This window comes from Sorex fumeus, unplaced genomic scaffold, assembly GCF_029834395.1.
Source record: "Sorex fumeus unplaced genomic scaffold, SorFum_2.1 ptg000019l, whole genome shotgun sequence".
In the NCBI taxonomy this organism is placed as follows: Eukaryota; Metazoa; Chordata; class Mammalia; order Eulipotyphla; family Soricidae; genus Sorex; species Sorex fumeus.
The window spans coordinates 36,807,343-36,828,594 of NW_026606076.1; the positions used below are offsets into that span (position 1 = coordinate 36,807,343).

At 46.3% G+C, this 21,252-nt stretch overlaps 1 pseudogene; it reads left to right on the top strand.

Annotated features, from left to right (window-relative positions):
* The first annotated feature begins 6,534 nt into the window (after positions 1 to 6,534).
* Positions 6,535 to 12,639, top strand: LOC130022209 (zinc finger protein 571-like; annotated as a pseudogene).
* Positions 12,640 to 21,252: the final 8,613 nt, after the last annotated feature.

The following is a 21,252-nucleotide window of genomic DNA, read 5'->3' on the forward strand; positions in this document are numbered from 1 at the left end:
ATGAAAATTTACTTTGGGGCTATTTTGGTTGTATTTTGGGAGCTTCTGTGGAAGCTCAGGGCTTACTTCAGGAGCAGCACTCTGGAATACTTTTTTTTTAAGTTCTTTATGGTTCATGTGAGATGCCGAATATCGATCTGGATCAGCATGGGAATCGCCCCTCCCAGCTTACTATCTCTGACTCCACATTGTTGTTTTTTTCTAACGTAGGATTTCTGTATCCTAAAATCAAGCTGAAAATTGCACCCCGACTCTTCCTCTCTCCCTGATCAGGCAAAACTCGGCTATTACACTGAGTACTGAGAGTTGTGTTCCAATAATGTATGGGCATGCGCTGTGTGCCTTTGGTGGCCATGATTGGTCTCCCCACCCTGGCCGGTGAAGGTTGACAGAGGATCGAAGAAGGAAACGAGGCCCAGGCTCTTGGTGATCTGCTGGATATTAACCCACAGTGTTTTAGGCTTCATCTATGAATTGCCCCTTTTCCTTCTTCCAGAGAAGCTTATCATGTCCTTGCTAACATCTCTAATTTAGTTAAAGTTTATCTTTAACATTTCCTTTGTATGTAACAGTTCCCTCGCATTGTCTCAGTTCCCCATGTCTGTCTTGATTACTTATAAACCATAACTTTCTGGTAATTCACAACTTTGTATTTGTACTGCTTTGTAGTTGAAGTGGCTGTGTATTTGTACCTGCTTTCCTGTTTCCCCTATAGTTTTTTATGTTTTTACTCTACAGCCCTGTTCTTTGGTTAAACACAGAAAGACCATCGATGCTTATACTCCTAATATTTGGGAGTTGATGGACTCAAGTATATCCACTCCTGGGCATAATTGCTTGGTCATAATTACTTGACTCGAGCTTCAGTTCTGTAGCTCCTAACACACCAAAAGGGAGGTTCTGCCGTGGGACTTGGATGGACCCGGGGCAAGTGGGAAAACTACCCTGGCTTCGAAATGGAACATTCTAGAATGCACGTATGCATGGTCTTGATGCAAACTGTTACAACGTTAGAGATAGGACCCCCATGGGGAAGGACAAGCTGAAGTGGCCTGAAGACTTAGTCTGGGGTTTACAGTAAAAGCCTTGCTTGCTCTCAGAGCCCATAGAAGTAAGTGTTAAAAGCCTTATTTGCTCTGGGGCTGAAGAGATAGCACAGCTGGTAGTGTGTTTGCCTTGCAGGCAGCCGACCTGGGTTCGATTCCCAACATCCCTTATGGTCCCCTGAGCAACGCCAGGAGTAACTCCTGAGTGCAGAGCCAGGAGTATCCCTTTGTATCACTGGGTGTGACCCAAAAAAGCAAAAAAAAAAGCCTTATTTGCTGTCAAAGCCCAGAGAATTAAGTTTTGGGATCTTTGTCTCTTACAGTGTTTATCCAAACAACTACAAATGTTGATAACTTATACAACTAGAGGAAAAGATAAGAGACAGAGTGTCTCCTTGGGTGAATCTCCCATGAGAATTTCCTCTGCCAAATGTTTATCTACGTAAATGATAAGTCATTCCTATGTCCTTACCTCATGCCCCCTCAGGTGTTCTCTAAGTATGGTAGCTGCTGCAATAAACAGGCCATTTTCACCATAAGGCTATGATTTTCTGTCTTCCTTTTACTCTGTCTCTGTTGGGAAGGGTTCCGGAGTTGTGGAGGCAGCGCTGGGCCACCAACACCTCACCAAACCCCCACATTTTATGTTGTGGACTCACAGTGATGAGTTGCTCTTTATTCCGTTCTCCTATGTACCTATACCAGTCTCCCACTGCTCCTCATTTCCTCTGCTCACCTGTCTTCCACAGCCTTTATTCTCCAGCCCATCCCACAGAGTTAGGGGTAGCAAATACACAGAGATGTGGTTGTACAATCAAAGGATGTAAATCCCTTCCCTCAGGGGAAACTTCTAGGCCAAAAATATAACTCCAAGGAGAGATCAGCTCAAGGGCAGGATTTTCCCTAAGGGCATATTTTTTCTTTGCTTAGTTAATATTCATTGAAACAGTCAACTTAAATTTACACTTACTCATTCTGTTCATTTTGAATGGACACAGTAAGAGATCTGTTAAGTTTATAGGGTGTCTCCTATAGCTCCCAGACTACACTCCCCAGGACAGGTTAGTCCGTCCTAAGCACAGCAGGATCCTTATCCAGTTGCTTATGTTTGGGTCATAACGGAATTTGTTATGGTGCTTACCTGTCCCTTTTCAATGCCAGGGTAGCTCACAGCTATCCTGGGTCCATCCAGTCTCTTGCTTTTGGGGTGCTAAGAACAAAGGGCAGATGAGGCTTAAGTCTCATAAACAGGACAATGCCCAGGAGTATATAGTATCTGCAGTCAATTAACTCTGAAGTTATAAAAGCATAGTATTGCCTTCCTTTGTCTATACAAAGCTGAGGGCTGCGGGCATGGCCATCCCAATCCTCCCAGCACAATCTTCCCAACCTGGGACTGCACTGGTCCTTGTTCAGGAGCAAAAAAAGGAGATTTGTCTAAAGAAAACTGTAGCAGATATAAAGGAAAGAGAAAGTCAACATTTCACTTCCAAATACAAAATCCAGAGATCTCTGAAGAATCTGACTTTATAATTCACAGGTTGTGGTTATGGGAAATGGGTGAATAATGTATAGGGGAAGCAGAGCACAGGGAAGTTAAAGATGAATACAAAGGAAATGGGAGTGATTGGGATGGGTGTTACTCAGTTAACCTCAGCACCTTGTAGCAGAGGAGGAATGATGAACCAATGTTAAACCTAAATTGTTTAGAACTAGAATCCAATCGGTAAAGGGTTTTGTATTTTGAAGAAAGGAAGTTTTGGTTTTCCAGGAGTCAGGACATTTGCTCAGTAATCCCACTGGGTGTGCTAGGAGCACATTTCCTTAGCGCCGGAGCCATAGTACAGTGGGTAAGGACTTAACAATCCAAGCAGTCGACCCAGGTTCTATCCCCTGCATCCCATATGGTCTGTACCAGAGTGATTCCTGCGTGTAGAGCTAGGAGTAAGCCCTGAATCTGCAAGTTGTGGCCCCGAAACAAAAATCACACAAAGTCACAGTTATATATACTCATATATATGCACAAACAATGGTGAAAGAACAATAGGGATTCAGGAGAAAGTGAGAGTTTCTGTAGCAGGGATAGATCAAAAATAGGGGATTTTTTTCTTTTTTGGGTCACACCTGGCGATGCACAGGGATTACTCTTGGCTTTGCACTGATGAGTTACTCCTGGCAATGCTGAGGGGACCATATGGGATGCTGGGAATCGAACCCTGGTTTGTCACGTGCAAGGCAAACACACTACCCGCTGTGCTGTCTCTCCAGCCCCAAGGATAGGTGAAGTTTTAAGGACCAGAAATTTGACTCTTTTAATGTTTCACTCTCAAATTTGTCTTTGTATATCATTTTACCCCCCTTCGGTAGAATTTTCCTTTTTTCTTGTTATATTTTTCACCACAGCCTACAGTACTCAGTGTTTACTCTTGTCTCTGAGATCAGGGATCATTTGACAGGAGTCAGGGTAACATTCTGTGTTTACATATCATTGGTTCGATGTTAGGTGACAATGCAGGATCAGGGGACTTCTCATTACCCCCAGGCGCCCAGTGTGTGACCGACAAGTCCAGCATTTGCCTCTCCACTCCTTTATTCAAGTCCATCCCCCTTGCAGCACAGATTCACCTGGGTGGCAAAAAGGTTCTCAGTGCATAGACTCTGGCTCTTTAAGGCACCTTATGGAAACGGAAGTGATGTCATAAGTGTTGTCATAAATGTCATGGTTCATTTTCCATCCTTGACACAGACACTGGGTCCGTTTCTCACTTGGCCAAGGACAGGTAAATTTGCGCCCCATCCTGGAAGCGGGAGTCTGAAGAAGGATTTAGTTGCAGGACTCAAGCAACCTCCTGTGAGCACCCTGCGCCTTCCAGTTTCCACACTCTGAACCGAGGGGCCGAGCCACCTTGGTGGGCACTTTTGCGCTGATTTTATATTGTTCGCCAACATCCAGGTGGATCCTGAGGTGTGGTGGAGATTTTAGGGGGACGCAGAGCTTTGGGGGTGCAGGGGCGGGCTGTCTCAGGGTTCAGGAGTGACAGTTGTAAGTTCGTGATTCTGGGGTGCCTCTTTAGCCACGATCGTCCCCAGCTCAGGATGGGGCAATAGTGGGTGAATGTGGGACTTAGCCAGGGGCTTGGCCGTCCCAACCCTCCCAGGAGTCCCATGTTTGAACCATCGGCCCTAAGCTCGCTTCTGTAGAATCTCCAGATTTGAAGGGCAGAACGTCAGCCCCTCCACCTAATGGCAGGAGATCTGTTGCTGGTCATCTTCATTGTCTGCTGTGAGAGCCCGGGTCATCTGGGGGATGGGGGAAGGGGGCTTGCAGGTGGCTGAGGTTTGCCAATGAAATTGTATTTTGAGGGCTATTTTTGGTTCTTTAGATTTTGGCGGGAGAGAGGGCACATACGCAGAGATGCTTATGACTTACTCAAGTCTCTAAGCTCAGGTGTTATCCCTGGCGCTGCTGGGGGCCATATGGGATGCAGAGAATTCATGGTTTCATCTAATCATGCGCCCAACTCATATTATTGCCTTCTAACCACAATACTGTTATATCTTTTTCAGGTTCATGAATTTCAGCTCCCTCATATCAAGCTGCAAAGCACCCCTGACTCTTGACCTCTCCCTGAGCAGACAACACCTGCCATTGTGGTAAATACTGAGGTCCCCGGGACAGAGTGCCTAGGTGCATGTCCTTGTCCACCCTACAAGAGAGTGTCAAAGGTTTGCCCACTCTAAGTTACATGGTGGAGCCACATTCCAGGCTACGGTTCCCCGGGGACTATACTGCTGCCAGCCTGAAGGGGGGCGCTAGTATTCGGGAGCTCCTGGGCTGAGAGTAGCCCCCTGGAAGGGCCTACAGGGACTTTCTTGTGGGAGCCACAGAGGAATCCGGGGATCAGAGAAGGCTGTCTTTTCCTCCCCTGTAGCCTGGGCCCAGGCTCCTCTCCTGAAGTGCAGCACAAATGCCAACAAAATTTGCATCCCCAGCGGAGACAGGAGCTTCTGCCATTGTCTCCCAGAGCTGGAATTGTGAGGCTGTGCCCGAGGGTGTGGCTGGTCTGAGCTCAGGAGTGGGAGGATGTGCTCCTCTCTGGTGCTCACTTTTCTGACTTTCCAGGTCTTTGCACGGAGCCTCCTGCTGATCCTCAGAACAACAGTGACAGGAGAAGATGGTGACACGGCTTCTGATAAACCGTCCCCAGGTAGGAGTAGATGGATATAATGACATGAGGTAGTACCAGGAGTGCCCAGGCTTCCTGGGCCATCTGTTATGAGTTTCTTTTGGACGGATTCCAAGATGAGACTTGCGATTGGACCATCCCATTCTGCTGTTTGAAGCTGCTTTTGTGTATGTTTGTTTTGTTTTATTTGGCTTTGGGGCCAACCCAGTTGTGCATGAGGAGTACTCAAAGCTCAGTGCTCAATGCTCATACCTGACAGGTCTAGTTGACCAATGGGATGCTGGAGGTCCAAAGGTTTCATCTTGCGTTTTCTGTTTTACTTGGGGTGGCAGAGCAAGGATTCTCGCAATCATTCCTTTCGCTACACTCTGACATTGCCCCTGGCAGTGCTTGTGGGACCATATGGGATGTTGGGGATTGCCAGTCCTACATGCTGTCCCCGGAACAGCTGTCCTGTTATGCCAACCTGCTGCTTTGGTTTCTTTTGCATTGTTTTTGTCATCAGCTGTCCTCTTGACTCTGTGCTCTGGATTCACCATTGACTGGCCTCAGAGCACCCTGGGGTGTGCCAGCCCCGTTTGCGCCCTGGCAACTACAGTGGCTTGGGCCCCCAGACTTGGTTTTCTCCTGTTTTGTCCTTCCTACTTTGGAGAGACTACCTGCTCGGTCATATAGTCTTACATTCACATAATCCTGTGTGTGGATTTCTGGGCATGTGCCGATCCCAAGGAGAAAGCCAAGGATCTTTGAGATCAGTAGAGATGTTGGGGTCCTGAAACTTCTACCTTCTTTGAGCGGGATTTGGGGCGGTCCTGAGCAGTGAGTTCCCACAGGCACACATGCCATGCACTGCTCCGAGAAGTTGTCTATATGTACTGTCGAGTTCTCAATCCTAGTGGTCATGTGCTTTGGGGGTGCAGCGGTGAATGTGCAGTGTTTTTTGCTACACCCAGGGATAGTGTTTTGGATCGTACTAGTCTGTGTTCAGGTGATCCTCTCTACAGTGCTCACTGGACCAGTGGTGCTCAAATTGGGCCTGGGGTTACCAGGAAAGTCAGATACATCCAAGAACCTTCTGTATAACGTCCTCCCACTTTAGCAGATCCAGCTGCCTTATGTGATTTCTGGGGCCCGTCAGCCATGCCTGTGCATGGAGGCTGGTTCATTCGGAGGGGAGAAGCCCAGTGACAATATAGATCCCTGGGACCTGGCCTCAGAGTAGTGGTAATGAGGCTAAGATGGACTCTGACTCCCACCCTCTCCGTGTGCTGACTCAGGATGTAGTGACCTTCCATGACGTGGCTGTGAACTTCACCCTGGAGGAATGGTCATGCCTGGAGGCCTCTCAGCGGAAGCTGTACAGGGACGTGATGCTGGAGACATACCATCATCTGCAGGCTGTCGGTGAGAGCAGTGTGGAGCCAAACATGTCTGAACAGACCCGCGTGGGCTCCCTGGGCGGCAGCTGTGTGTACAGCAGTAGCTCTTCCCTCCCTCGTTTTTTTTGGGGGTTCACCTGTGGATACTCAGGGCTTACTCTCAGCTTTGTTCTCAGGAATTACTCTTGTGGGGTAGCCGGAACCTATGGTGTGATTCAGATCAATCCATTTCGACTGTGTCCATGGGAAGATCCCTATCTGCCCATTTATCGCTCAGGTCCCTTTAAATAGTTCCATCCATTGGTGAATCAATTTACTTTGTATACTATACGAACTTTTGTATGTTTAATTGGTTTTGCTTTTGCCTTTGTTTGGGGGCACAGCCCACAGTTCTCCTGGCTCTGTGCTAAGGGATGACTGCTAAGACTGCTCAGGGGCCATGAGGTACCGTGGACTGAAACCTCTTGGCAACTTAAAATGTTGGTGTCACACCCCCAGTACTTTTTCACCAGTCACTCAACTGTTTTTGCATTTTCTTTTTTCCTTAGGGATTAGGGATTATTACTGCCTGTGTATTCAGGATCCACACCAGGCCTTGCTCCAAGACCATATGGGCTGCCTGGGATCAAACCCACATGTGTGTGCAGCGCTTCTGACCTATGTGTTGTACTATCTCTCTCCCACCATAGGGGATTTGATATCTCGTCTCTCAACTCATTAGACGCTGCCCTATTTCAGTGCTTGGATTTACTTCTAATTTTTCTTGTGAGACTTCAGCAGGACTTAGGGTTTGCTCCTGGACTCTGCACTCAGGGATCACTCCTGGCTGGCATGAGGGACCCTAGGAGATATCGTGTATCACAGCTGGATTGTCCATGAGAAACTCCTGCTCTGCTCTCTTTCTGGATACAGTTTTTAGCTTTAAAAAATAAGGGTCTCTTGCCACCCTTGGCCATTTCAGGATTTATTATGCACTTAGTTTTACTGAAATCCGTGATGAGTTCATGAGGGGCTCAGGAAACTCCATGTGCTGCTGTGCCTATAAAGACAGTACAGGGAGGAAAGTGATTTTCTTGCAAGCAGCGCACGTGGGTTAAATCCCCGGCAGCCCATGTCATTCTCGAGCACCAGCAGCAGTGATTTCTGAATACAGAGTCAGGAGTTACCCCTGAGCATTTCCAGGTGAGACCCCAAACAAAATAAAAACCAACAACATATTGTGCTGAACAACCCCCTGTCGGCCATACACAAGGCCAGGTCCAGAGTATTTGTGATATTTTCTTGGGTCTTAACTCTCGAATAACTAGAAATATGTGGCATTTTGGAAATGGACATTCGGTTCATGTCTTTCATATATTTGCCAAGTTATATCAGGAAAACTTGTGCATTTACCTGCCATCTTTTCCCTGTGACTTATCCATGCCTCTGTCTCTGTCGGGGCAGGGTACTCTGGGATGAAGCCTGCGGTGATCTCCTGGCTGGAAGGAGGAGCCCTGAGGTCGGGGAGGAGAGGCATGTGTGCAGGTGAGTGTCTGAAGACCCTTTCTGGCTCAGGCCCTGTGCAGTGTATGGGTGACCTGAGCATGTATGAAACACACTGCTGAGTTCGGGGCCTTGGTCTCCTGAATACTTGGTTCTGTCCTGCACACACACTCCTCTTGATTCCCCTGGAATGTCAGTCACAGAATGATCCTGTAATTTGTAATTTGTAATTTCCATGGCTTTCGGATAAGTAAGACCATAACAGAGCTAGTTTGGATCTGAACGATAGTACAGCAGGGAGTGCCTTGCAGTGCCTGAAGGTGATCTGTTCAATAATGTGTTCAATAACCTGGTTCTCCGAACATCACCAGGTTTGCTCAAAAGCAAAAACAATATCTAGTGTAGAATTGCCAAGATCCTCACAGTTTTCCACTATCGAATCTTTTCTTTAGTGTGGGACTCTTTGGACTTTGAGAACCACAGAGATGTACTCTTAACTACATCACATCATTTTGCTACATTTTTGGACAAGTGCTTGAATTGCATGTTTTGTTCAGTTTCAGAACTAAAACCGCGGCTTCAGGATTTGGCATTACAGCACTTTGATTTGGGAATGGGGTCTGCAAGTATGAGTGAGTTGGTAAGATTCGCTAATTCAGAATAAAAATTATTATGCCAGCAGGAGTGGAACAAGTATGTGATTGTTAAGGTGGAAGTCTGGGAATGGCAGGGAGGAATTCCAAATCCTGATCCTTGGAGTAGAGGACCCTTAGCTTCACTAGGTGCTGAAATCAACCATGTATAAAAAAATACTGTGAGTTTTGATTTGCTTGACAGTGGTAGTTGTTTAGAAAGCTAATTCGTGGGCCCTGTAGATAGGGCAGTGAGGAATATACTTGCTTTGCACAGGGATGGATGGTCCTTACCCAGCATGCCTTATAGACACCATAGACCCACAGAACTGATCCTAGACACTGCATGGTGTGCCCCTCCACCCACTCAACCCCCAATAAATAGAAACTACAAAACAGAAAGATAAGAAAACTTCACTGATCCTAAAAGGCATCACTTGCAGTGAGAGCTTTGCAAAGGCCACATGGTCTGTTTCAGCTGTGTGATGATGCAGCGTTGTCTTCACCCCTGCATCACAGGTTCCAATCTGAGCTTTAACCAAACCCACTGTGGATGTATTTCATTTTCTCTTGAAATGGATGCATCTGTTTTCTATAGAAGGAATTATTTGTAGTTGTATACCTTCATTAATTTAAAGGTGGGAAAGTCACAGAATTTACTGACTCTCTATCCATCAATTTTGTGAGTCCAACTTACAGTAACATGAATTTCTTTAATAGTAAGACAATTCATATGTCAGTAATTGCATTTGTGTGGTGCATATGTGTGAAACCACATCTGAAGGGCTCAGTTTTTTGACAGGAAGACTCAGTGAATAATGCAATAATTAGAATCCTCTGTTGTTCTACAGGAAAGTTGCCACCCAGAATGGAATGTCTCTGATCCTGCACTGTATGGTAATGTCTCGAGAGAGCAATCCTGCCCTCAGCCCCATGAGGATGCCGAGACAGGCGGGATGTCTTCTGAGGGTGATCAGAATAGCGAGGGCTACCTCACTCTGAAGAAGCCCTCTCCTGGAAAAAGTTCCTTGGAGTGTGTTATTCTCAGTTCACAGACAAAAAATTCCCCAGTGGGGCACCTGCTAGGGAAAGGAGCACTGTTTATAGTGAGTCCCTCACAGCAACATACCCTCAACCACAGTTACCATGAGCAGAACCCATCTACGTGTAAGGAATGTTGGGGAGCCTCCCCATGTTCTCAGCACTGTGGTGTTCACTTAGAAAACCATAGTGGACAGAATCCCCAGAAAAGTCAGCCCGGAGAACAAAGTGTGAGTCAAGGGTTAATCCATCATGACCATATGAATATAAATTCAGGAGTGAAACCTTTTTCATGTGAAGAATGTGGGAAGGCCTTCGATGAATCATCACATCTTATTATGCATAGGAGAATTCATACAGGAGAGAAACCTCATGAATGTCAGACATGTGGGAAGGCCTTTATTCAGAACTTTAGTCTTAATAGACCTATGAAAACTCATAGTGGAGAAAAGCCTTATATATGTCAGGAGTGTGCTAATGCCTATACTCGATCCTCAGGCCTCAATATACATAGAAGTATTCACACTGGAGAGAAACCGTATATATGTAAGGAATGTGGGAAGGCCTTTATTGAAGCCTCAGGCCTTAGTGTACATAGGAGAATTCACACTGGAGAGAAACCGTATATATGTACGGAATGTGGAAAGGCCTTTGCTACAGCCTCAAGACTTACTGTACATAGGAGAATTCACACTGGAGAGAAACCGTATATATGTAAGGAATGTGGGAAGGCCTTTACTGAATCCTCAAGCCTTAGTGTACATAGGAGAATTCACACAGGAGAGAAACCGTATATATGTAAGGAATGTGGAAAGACCTTTGCTGTAGCCTCACGACTTAGTGTACATAGGAAAATTCATACGGGGGTGAAACCGTATATATGTAAGGAATGTGGAAAGACCTTTGCTTGGGCCTCCACATTTAATAAACATAGGAAAATTCACACTGGAGTGAAACCGTATATATGTAAGGAATGTGGAAAGGCATTTGCTTTGGCCTCAAGACTTAGTGTACATAGGAGAACTCACACTGGAGAGAAACCGTATATATGTAAGGAATGTGGGAAGTCCTTTGCTGAATCCTCAAAGCTTAGTGTACATAGGAGAATTCACACTGGAGAGAAACCGTATATATGTAAGGAATGCGGAAAGGCCTTTATTTCATCCACACGATTGAGTGCACATAGGAGAATTCACACTGGAGAGAAACCGTATATATGTAAAGAATGTGGAAAGGCCTTTGCTGAAGCCTCAACACTTCGTGTACATAGGAGAATTCACACTGGAGAGAAACCATATATATGTAAGCAATGTGGAAAGGCCTTTGTTGGAGCCTCAAGACTTAATTCACATATGAAAATTCATCTCAGAGTGAAACCTCATCAGTGTCAGACATGTGGGAAGGCATTCACACGGTTCTATTCTCTTACTCTACATATGAGAATTCATAATGGAGAGAAGCCTTAGATATGTCTGGAGTGCGGGAAGGCCTTTACGTAATCCTCACAATTGACTGTACATAGGAGAATTCACAGTGGAGAGAAACCGTATATATGTAAAGAATATGGGAAGTCCTTTACTGAAGCCTGCTGATTTTCACCCTGGCTGCACCTATGCCAGTATTCTTGTGCTTGGAATTGCTTGTATGTTAACTTGTAAATAATGGGTCATGGTGATGAAAATAAGGAGGAAGGTGACTGAATAAACAGGTACAGAAACACCCTCCTGCTCAGAGCTGTCATGGCTCACTACTCTGTTATTGTTTGCTATGCTTCTAGCTTGGCCCAGATGGGCTGCTTAGCGGAAATTATGGCAGAAATCAACCAAGATGCAGCTTTGAATACTTTGAAAATGGAAAAACCGGTAAACCTTCATTCTTCAGTCTTTCCTGGGTTAGGATTTGGAATGCTTGAGCACCCTGAAAATCCTGGTTTGGGAACTTGAGCGTCAGGTCACACCTGCTTGTATTGTGCATTCACACTTGTTTCGTACTTGTTCTGGATATCCAGGCTTTAGTGGATGTGGAGCTTTTTAGGGTTGCATTGGGGGCTGTTCTGTGGCTCAGGTGTCATGGGTGAGGGTGCGTTATCCTGAGGGCCCCTGCAGCCACGATCGCATCCAGGTCCAAGATGGCACTGGGATGGTGGGCACATGGATTTCAGGCCTTGGTGTGGGGAGCCTGCAAAGAGTGGGGGTCTTGGCCATCTCACTCCACCCTACTCGAGACTGCGAAGGACCCTGTTTGGGGCCTTTGGACTGGACATAACACTTATCGAAGCTCCGGATATGTTCACGAGAAGCCCCCAAAAGAAAGGGACACTTTTGCCATCGGTCATTTTCATTGGCTTCAGTGCTGGGCTTGGTACTTTGGGGCGTGTTTGGACAAATGAGAGGTATTTGCCTCTGAAAATTCACTCTTTGGATTATATATATATTTTTTTTGCTTTTTGGGTCACAGTTTTTCACATGGGTTTCTCGTGACTTATGCACTCAGGAATTACTCCTGGTAAAGTTCAGGGGACCATATTCTTGCTGGTATTCGAACCCGAGTTGGTCACGTGCAAGTCAAATGTCCTACCCGCTCTGCTATCACTTCAGCCCCTCTTTGGATTAATTTGAATAGCTGCTTTTATTCAGGGGAATTGGAATGGATTCTTTGATGCTCGAGGTTTACTTCTGGTTGTGCATCTCAGGAATTATTCTGTGTTGCTATTGGGTTCCTATGGGATGGGGAGGTTTGTCCTGGATCAGCAAGGCAACCATCCTAGTCGCTTCACAGTGAGTCCAGCCCCACTATTGGTGTTTTTCCCCATATATAGAATTTCTACTTCCCCGGAGTATGGTACCGGCAGCAGGTCAATCTGTGCCTGTAAGTCGAGTGCATCAGCAGCCTGATGGCACCGTCAGACTTCCAGATACTCCAAAATTGCTGCTGTGCCTTTGGCCAGAATCCAAAAACGTTGGGCAAAATCTTCCAAGAAATTAAACGGCCAAAAGTTAGGTTTGTGTGAGACACACCAACAAACCATTTCCGGCTCAGCTGTATAATTGGAGGCAAGCTCTCTCTGGTTCCTGATCAAACTGCTTAAAGGCTATGATCCCAGAGACTCAGAGACAAATCTCAGAACCCAGTGGCTTTCTGCAGAGATGCGCCCTGTTCCTGCAATGAGCTATCGGCGACAGACCACCACAAGGGGGAAAGGGTGTGTGTCTCTGCCTGATACCACTTGATGGCTCGGTGTCCACCATATTCCAGATGGCATTGGATAGACAGGTTTGGGCCTGCAGTGACAAGACATGCGGGGCCTCATGGGATTGGGGTGGACTCTGCACATTCCTCCCCACCTCAATGAGACCCCGAGTCGCTGCCCATGTACGGACTCTCTGGCTCTTGATCACTCTGTTTAATGGCCATGATCCCAGAGTCTCAGAAACAAATCTCGGAACACAGCGGCTTTCAGCAGAAATGTGTCTGGTCCCCTCAGTAGGTTAGCAAAGCTGGGTATTTCAGTTGGGAATAGGTTTCGTGCCTGGCGGTTCAGTGGCCGCCATCACTAAGGGCTTCTGCACGGTTAGGTTTGGGACTGCAGTGAGGAGACATGCAGGGCCTAACAGGATGGTGGTGGAGCCGGCCCTTTTTCCCCACCCCAAATAAAACCCCGGGTTGTCTGGCGCCTACGATTGACCTCTGTGTCTTGTGATCAAGGTACGTAATGACCATGATCCCAGAGATTCAGAGACAAATCTCGAAACCCAGTGCCTTTTAGCAGAAATGTGTCTGCACCCCTCATTAGGTTACTGTCCCCAATCCACCCCAGGGGGAATTGGTGCTGTCCCTCCAACTGCTTCCCCTTGTCAGCTCGGTGGCCTCCATCCTCCGAAGGCCTTTGGAAAGGCTGGTTTGGGCCCACACTCACGAAGATACGTGAGGCCTCTAAGGATGGGGTGGAGACGGCCAATTCCTCCCCACCCCAACAAGAGCCTAAGTCATTCCCACGAACCACCTCTCTGGCTCTTGATAAGGCAGTTTAATGGTCATAATCCCACAGACTCAGAAACAAATCTCGGAACCCAGCAGGTTTTGGCAGAAATCCCTCCAGATTTAGTTGTTAAAATTTCAGAATTCCAAAATCATATGTTATTTATAACCAGCAATCGAAAAAGGATTGTCTACTGTTGCATTTTCGCCAGATATGAATGCTGGGGTAAAATCCCAAATAATAATGGTGGGTCTCGAGCCAAATTTTGAATGTAATCAAAGTAGAGAGAAGAATGTCGAAATTATCTGCCCCACTGGTAGAGGAAGACTGTGGAATGGCGTTATACTTGGGTTTTTATTGGTGGAAAATGGGCTCGATGAAGGGACGGGTGTTTCATTGTATGACCGAGACTTTAACCTGAAAGCTTTCTAAGTGCTCTCCCATTTTTTCCCGTTTTCTCCCATTTATTTAGAAATTGCCAGAGCAATTGTAGAGCAAGTAGGATGCTTACCTTGCATGTGTCCAACACAGGAGTCCTCCAGTCCACAACATCTTTGAGTTGATCATTGGACAATGAGTGTCCCCTTCTCATCCCTAGAACATATTATGTGGGGATGTGGCATGGGGTAGAGGTGTCTTCTCCCTGGAGTTCTTCATTATGGAGAGATCCTGTGCTTTGCCCTCTTAATTTGTTGTCATTCTTCCTCATCTCTCAGGTATGTCGAGTAGTCAGTGTGTTTTAAGGCCCTTGTTTTCCAGGCTGTATAACAAGCCTGACTGTTCATCTAAAGGGTCGGGTGCTCTTTCTGGACTCTGATCAGTCAATGTGACACCTTGTATATCTTGGGTTTGGATCATTGTCATGGTTTTTTGAGTATGGGAAGAAATTTAGTTTTCTTTTGTTTTGGGTCCTGGGGATGCTCAGCAGTTATTCCTGGTGGTTCTCGTAAGTTGCTTTTGGCAGTGTTCAAGATCAACCCCTGTCAGCCTCATGTAAGGCAAATGCCTACCTGCTGTACACTTGTACGCACCAAAAAATGTTTTATTGTGTGTATGTTAAATTGTGACTGTGAGCCCATAGTGAAGTTAAATAGGACCAGAACAGCTATGCATCACGGTGGGTGCTCGCCTTAAAGATGCCACCTACCTTCGATGTCCAGCATCCCCTATGGTATCCCAAGCATCACTGGGTCTGATTAAAACAGAAGCCAAAAGGATTTTTGGGGGATTGCTGAGCTCCTCCATCCCCACAACCACATCTATGGTCTCAGCCTCACGGGAAAAATATCAGAGCCTAATGCTGGGACTAGAGGGTCTTTAACCTCAGTGGGTGCTGCAATATGGAAATTTATTTATTGTATTGTTTTTTAAAGTTTTCATTAAATTGCCAGTATTTTAAAAGTTATTGATATTTGTATTTAGGCGTACAATAATTGAACACCAATTCCTGCATCAGCTTCTCTCCACCCGTGTTCCCGTATTCCCTCCCCACCCCAGTCCCCAGTCTACCCCCGCCTGTCATCTGGACAAGCACATGACTAGGTTTCAGTGGTTACAGCTTATATCTCTTATTTTCAGTTCTGTTGCATCTGTGTTTTGGGTAAATGGCTACAACCCTCACTCATGTCAATGGCATAAATGAATCCCTGATCCCTGTAAACGTCTGGGTCTCTTCCGCCCCAAATTTCTTTCCTTCTTTGTCCGGCTTCTCTCTAAACACTGGAATCAGGGATGATTGAAGCAGCCCCTTTACAGTACATTTCCACATCCAGTGTTCGGTATTCCATAGATGAGTGAACATCATCCTGTTTTTGTTTCTTTTTCTACTAACTTCACTCAAGATGGTATCTTCCAGTTCCAACCAGGTTGCTGCATAAAAGCATTAATTCTAAAACCTAAAAACTATATCACTTGATCACTTGATCCCACTTTATTCATCAATTTATTCGAGTGGGTGCCAGTAACGTCTCCATGTGTGCCTGTTGCGTGCTATTGTAGCCCAATGGCATCTGTTCTTTCTAGGAACATGCGGAGCCTCAAACCAATTGTTCAGGGTCTTGATGAAGAAGTCTGACCATCTTATAGGTGGGCATCCACGCGATCTTTTGCCATCTCGTGGAATTCAGTCAGTAAAGGGTCTAGGCCAGTGGTTGTCTGTAAACCCCATTACATGTCCAGACCATCTGATTTTTGATACCTTGGCAGATGAGACAGCATCCCTGATTCTTGACCGTTGACAGAGATCAGAACTCTGGATTCTATCTCTTATTTGAATGATGCGTGATATTCCAAGCATAGCTCTATATTCCAAGCATAGCTCTTTCGATTCCTCTTTGAGAGACACAAGTAGCGTTCTCATCCTGTTTACATAGGGACCAGGTCTCTGAGTCATATGTTAATGCAGGAAGAACGGTGGAGTTGAAGACATGTGCTCGTAGCTGGAGGTTCTTTTCCTCTTAGTTTTTCTCTTCAACGCTCTTGAAGGCATTCCAAGCTGCTCTCATCCTCCTGCGAAACTCAGGTGCCAGGTCATTCATCATGTTTCTTTCTCGAACTAGGTATATATAACTGTTGCATTCGAAGATGGTGGTTCCATTGAAAGCGAATGGAGGATCAGAAACGAGGATGTTTCTCAAACATTGTCTTCGTAATTGTGATGCTTCGTAATTCAGCTGTAGTCAGACTTTCCACACTCACCGTCGAAGTCGGTCATAATTTCTTCCTCTTGGCTGTTTGGTGTTATTAGAACAATGTCATCAGCAAAGCAGAGGTGGTATACTTGCCGACCGTCTATCTTCACTCCCATTCCTTCCCATTCCAGTCGTCGCATGATGTTCTCGAGCATGGCACTGAAGAGTTTTGTTGAAATGGTATCACTCTGCCGAACCCCTCCATTGACATGGATAATTACTTCTATGTAGAGTGGTGAGATCCTGGTAGTGAATCCGTAATAGAGCTCACGGAGGATCCTGATGTATTGAGTTTGTACACCCTGATTGGCTAGGGCTTCTATGACCCCTTCCATCTCAACAGGAAAAAAAGGCCTTCTTTAAATCAATGAACGTTAGACAGAGCGGCATCTTGAACTCCTGAGAAAACTCAATGAGCTTAGTATTCATGTGGATATTGTAGATGGTACTGAATCCTTTTCGGAACCCACCTTGCTCACATGGTTGTTCTTCATCTAGTGTTCTGCTAATCCTATTCAGGATGCTCGAGTGAACAGATTGTAGATGAGAGACAATAGGCAGATTGGACGATAGTTGCCAGTGTCGTGGATGTCTTCCTTCTTGTATAGTAATAGTAGTACAGTCTTGCTGGTTTTCCACTGGGATGGAACCTTGCATTCAGACAGGTAGCATGTGAAGAGCCGAGCCAGTGTATTGATGAGTAGTGATGGTAAGTTCTTCAGGTGTTCAGGTCTGATCTTGTCTGGGCCAGGTGCTCTTTGTTTCTTTACCGACGAGATGGCGTGTTGAATTTCAGAAGGGAGAACATTGGGAGCGATATATCTATCGTGCAGAATGTGGTATGTGGGCAAGTGGACATGGCTATTAAAGACATCTGAGTAGAAGTCATGAATAATCTCCATTGCCCTTCTGGAAGATGTGATAGATCCATCAGGATGTCGGAGGGGAGTCATCTTGGTCTTGTAGTTGGTGAAGGACAGGTGGGCATTACAAATGCTTTTCCCGGCTTCTGACACATCTACCAGCATCACCATTCTCCTGTCTTTGAGGTCATCCTTTATGGCTTCTCTGCATTGTTTTGCCATCTTACGTTTGCTTGCGGTTGCCTGAGGCATGTGCCAAGCCACGTTGGAGAATAAGTTCAAGAGTGTTCAAAGAAAGGGGATTTTTTCGTGGATATCTCTCTCAGACCCGAGAGTCCCAGCAGCAGGAATCCCTGAGCAATGCTGGTGTGACCCTCTCCCCACCTAAGTAAAGAGAACAAGATAACAGAAATATCATTGATCCTCGAGAGGAATCTGCTTCAGGTGAGATGTTTTCAAAGGTCTGTCTCGGCTGTGTGGGGATGCATTATTGCCTTCGCACGTGTATCCCACTAAGCTATCCCACTAAGCTTCACACTAAGGTAGTACCAAACCCAGTCTCTGGCCCCTTTTATTTTCACTCTAAACTGGTGCTTCAATTTTCTGCAGAGGGAGTTATTTCCACTTACTGTGTCTGTCCTTTGAGTTGGAAAAAAATTACACAGCTATGTGACCTGCCGTCGGTCTATTTTGCTTGTCCATCTTGCTGAAACATTAGGTCGTTTCCTGAAAAATCCATGCACATGTCAGAATTGCAACCGAGTCAGGTAAATGTTAGAAACAAACCTACAGGTCTAGAGTTTTTTGGACGAGAAGACTATCAGGCACAGCACAGTAATTGGAATCCTTCTCTGCTGTTCTTCGAGTAGCAAACAGCCCGAGTGGAATTCTTCTGGTCATGCACACTGTGACAAAATCTCAAGTGAGCAGTTATGCCTTTAGTCCCATGAGGATGCCAAGACAGCTGGGATGACTTCTGTGGGTTACCAGTGGGAAGTGAGCGACCACGCTGCAAAGAAGCGCTCCCCTGGGACAAGCTACTCAGACTGTTCTGCTCAGTCCATGGACAAAAAAAGCCCCAGGGGAGAAGCCCCTGGACTGTGGGAGAGTAGCACTGTTTATAGTGAGTCCAGTTATGTACCCCACCGGATATGAAGACTGGAATCGAACCCAGGTTACCAAGTGAAAGAAAGCTCTCACACTGTTTGGCTCTCTATACAGCCCCGCGATCATGCCTGAGTGCTTCCTGAGTGCAGAGCCCTGAGAACCTCTGCGCGTTGCTGGATTTGTGGCCCCCAAACCATGAACAAACCAAATGAAACCAAAACAGCCTCAGTCCCTTATTGAAGGTTTAGCTCACCCCAAAGTGGGTGTTTCTGAGCTGTATCTTGCTGTATCCATGCTGCCTGTTCCTCGTAGAAGAGGGTTGCATAGCCTCAGAACGTAGGGTGTTGAGGTGTGGGTTGCCCATAGCAGGAAATATTTCTAAATGGTCTGGTCACAGACATAACAAAGTGGCTTCTGATGTTTTTCAGCTCAGACTGTCACTGTCACTTTCCTCCCATTTTTCATCGATTTGTTCTAGCGGGACCAATAACATGGTGAGACTTGTTACTGTGTTTGGCATATCGAATACGTCTCAGGTAGCTTGGCAGGCTTTGCCTTGTGGGCAAGATACTCTCCGTAGCTTGCCGAGAGGGGTGGAGGAATCAAACTCGGGTTGGCCATGTCGGTAGCATGCAAGTCAAATGACTTACCCTCTGTGCTATGGCTCCAGTTTTGCAGGTTTGCCTTGCTCTGTCCACGTCAGGGTCAATCCTCTGCACCCCTGGTGGTCCAGAGGCAAAGATGGAGCAGCGTACTAGACCCCCAAGGTGATTCAGCTATGTACCCCACAAGATCTGAAGGTGGGAATCGGATGTTGGTTACCCATGGGAGAGACTCCAGCCTCAAGACTCTCCTTCCACTGCCCCTTTGAAGCTCCATGCTTTATCTTTAATTACCCCATGCTGGAGCAATAGCACAGCGGGTAGGGCGTTCGCCTTACAAGCGGCCAACATGGCCGACCCGAGTTCGATTCCTCCGCCCCTCTCGGAGAGCCCGGCAAGCTACCGAGAGTATTCGATATGCCAGACACAGTAACAACAAAAGTCTCCAATGGAGACGTTACTGGGCCCGCTTGAGCAAATCGACGATCAACGGGAGGGCCTTTACCTTACCCCATGCTTAACACAGAAGCAAACCTAAGGGTGGAAAATTCTTAGAGAAAGGAGCCTCGAGAGGGACGGAAACGCCCACAGCTTCATCTCGTGGCATTTCAGCATAACTTCCGCGGCCCAATTTTCCCACGTTTAAGATTCTAAGTCCTTCTCTTTGCTTAAATGTTAAGTTTGGAGTAATTAAGGATCCAGCACACAGCTTGGGCCGCTGCAACGGGAGCAGAGCGGATAGGGCTTTTGCCTTGCATCCACAGGACCCAGTATATTCATAGGCTTCCCATACGGTTCTTCAGTCATGTCCATAGTGATTCCTGAGTGAAGAGGCAGGAGAAGGCCCTGAGCATATCTGGGTGTGGCCACAACCATAAAGGAACAAACAAGAAAGAAAAGTAAAACATAGAGCTTCAGTTCCTTGATGGTGAATTCTCTCACCCTGACTTGACGGTGTCAGAACTGTATATTCTTCCATTCCCCGCATTGGTGTAGAAGAGGGTTCGTGTCCCCTCATAATGTGGGGTGATGTGGTGTAGGTTGCCCATGACAGGAAACATTCAAAGGGCTCGGTCACAGGCATCACACCGTGCGTTCAGAACTTTTTTTGTACAGAGAGCAAAGAACAATAAATGTAAGAAAATAACCTTCCCTTGCTCACTAAAGGTTCAGATCAATCCTCTTCACCTCTCAAGGTTTAGAGACAAAGCTAGGGAAACCCACTTGAACCCTGAGGAGATTCAGCTATCCACCTCACAAAGATCTGAAGGCTGGAATCGAACCCAGATTACTCAAGTGAAAGACAAGCAACCACAGGCTTTCCTTCTTAATGCTGTACCTGTGGAAGAGGATGCTTGATCCTTTATTACCCCATACTCAACACTGAAGCAAACCTAAAGGTGGAAAATTCTTAGAGAAACGAACACATTCTGTTACTTTATGTTCCCAAGATGAAAGCAATCTTTCTATGTCTGTCCTTTTCTTTCAGACTAACACCCGAGAATAGCTGAGACAAGTGCCAGGAGGTTTACTCCATCGCATGGAGGCCAGCCGCACATGCTAGGGGAAAAGGCAGCTTAGATAGGGAAGGGAGCACCAAATAAAGGGTGCTGGGAGGATCCTCACAGGATGGGAGATGCATGCTGAAAGTTAACTATAGACCGAACATGATTGCCACTCAATGCCTCATTTGCAAACCACAGCCCCCCAAAGGAGAGAGAGAGCAAAATTGAATACCCTGCCACAGAGGCAGGGTGGGATGGGGGGATGGGAATGGGAGGGACTAACAGGGATCAGTGGTGGTGGAGGGATGGGTACTCGATAATTGTCTAACTGAAACCCAAGCACAAAAATTTGTAAGTCCTCAACTGTACCTCATGGTGATTCACTAATAAAAAATAAATAAATAACAACAGAGAAAAGATCCTGGAGAGGGACAGTAACGCCCACAGCATCATCTCGTGGTCTATCACCTGAACTGCCGTGGCCCACCTTTTCCACGCTTTAGATTTCCAGCCCATTTCTTTGCTTCAATGTTAGGTATAGGGTCATTAAGTATCAAGCAAGCCACTTGGGTCTCTGCAGTGGGAGCAAAGAGGTTAATGCTCTTGGCTTGCAGTCACAGGCCCCAGTTCTTTCTCTGGGTCTCCATACAGCCCCGCAATCATGCTGGAGTGATTCCTGAATGCAGCATCAGGAGAACCTTTGCTGTTGCTGGATTTGTGTCCCCCAAACTATGAAGAA